Raw genomic sequence first — 1,833 nt, 5'->3', positions numbered from 1 at the left:
ACCTGCTGACACACCTGGAGATAACTTCAGTCCCGCCCCTTTGACCAGCAGGTGATCATCCGTCCTACCTGGATCCTCCGGGTCCGGCTGCTCCGACATGCCGTCTGCAACCTCCTCCTGCAACAGCAACACAACCATCAGTGTGATCACCTGAACAGGTCCGACCTGACAGACTCACCTGCAGACCCAGTGAACCTGACACACGGGGCTTGTGATTGGCTGCTGGTTATTTTTGGACAATTCAGAATCCTTTGGGACAAATGTGGAGTTACGCTGAACAGATCTGGTGTCATTCTGAATGACTGTCAGATGATTTAATGTAACAACGATCCAGTTCACCATAAAACACTCTAGGAATGAACTCCCTCATGGAGAGGTGGTTAGTTGCAGATGAGTCCAGTGGACCGCTGGACTGTCGGCTGCAGCTCTGGATGCTTCACTGACTGTCTGGCTGCTGGCTGAACAGAAGCTCTTCTAAGATCTGACACTTTGGAGACAAACAATGAAGATGATGCTCAGATGAATCTGGTAGTTTCAGCCCTAAAGAGTGACAGAAATATGGATGTGTTGGTCATTTCTCTGGACTTTAGGCCAAAGTCTCACGTCCCAGCTCAGAGTCCACGTGGACTGAACCGGACCGACATGACCACCAGTCATGTTGAACATCCATCCATCCATTTTCTANGACCTGGAAACACGGCTCACCGGACCTGGGAGGTAAAAAGATGGCGGATGCACCGCGATCGGGGCGGCGAGCGGCCATCAGAGGACAAAGTGCTGAATGGAGCCGTGTGGTGAGAAGAAATGAAAACTGACGGGTGGAAGGACGAAGCATCAGGATGTTTATTGATCGTTTGGACAGCAGCAGCACAGACGGGACATTTAGAAAAGTCTGGACTCGTCTCCATGGAAACGCTGCTGTCTCAAAGCACTACATTTCCCAGAGTCCTTTTGGGCACTCTGGACAAACCACTGCTGGATATATAATATTGTATATAACATAAAGTTAGACTGATTATAACTGTATCACCTGTTTTCCAATCTGATTGGTCCAAACTGTGCAGTGAATCATCTCTACCTTAGAAATACATTAATTTAACAATAAAATCCATCTTTGTATAGACATTTCTAAAGTGTCACACTGAGAGAACAGCCAGACTTTACAGTTTTTCTGTCAACAAAACGATATACGTAGGGTCTCTGCATACACAGCGAGGGAGGTGTGAAGGACCACCTCGGCTAAATGTCCCACAGCTGGAACAGTAACTATTACAATAAGGATTTGTCCGTCGAAAACTTGCTCCACCAATCAGAGACTGCGGCAAAAAGTGAGGAGCCAATGACACGGCAGAGGGCTCAGCGTGGGGAACGGGTCAGTTCAGGTGATGGACATGTCGTCTCGGGTCTGGTGGGCCTTCTCAGGGATACACAGCGAGACGCAGCGTCCGGTCGAGTTTCATGGATCTGTGTTTAGTACAAAACTGTAAAATATATTTAATATTCCTGTTTGTTTCGATTCATTTTGTTTTCCTGAACTGATCAACTGTCTGTTGTTGTTTTTAAAAAAAATATAATCCCACATTACAAATAAATAAAAGCTGCACTGATGGATTTTGCACCAGTACGAGCAGAAAATATAAAAACAAGCTGCCAGATTGGTGAGACGCACAGTTTACACCAGAGTGTATCACTAAATGTGACGTGATTGTAAACTGCACCACCTCACAGTAATCAGATTACTTCTGGTTAAACAGCAGAGTATTTTGTCTGATGAACAATCAAAAACTCTTCCAGATGTTTGGTGTGAACCTGACCAGGACCACCACAGTGGAT

This window comes from Stegastes partitus, unplaced genomic scaffold, assembly GCF_000690725.1.
Source record: "Stegastes partitus isolate 25-593 unplaced genomic scaffold, Stegastes_partitus-1.0.2 Scaffold1062, whole genome shotgun sequence".
Classification (NCBI taxonomy): Eukaryota; Metazoa; Chordata; class Actinopteri; family Pomacentridae; genus Stegastes; species Stegastes partitus.
This window is presented reverse-complemented; position numbering follows the sequence as displayed.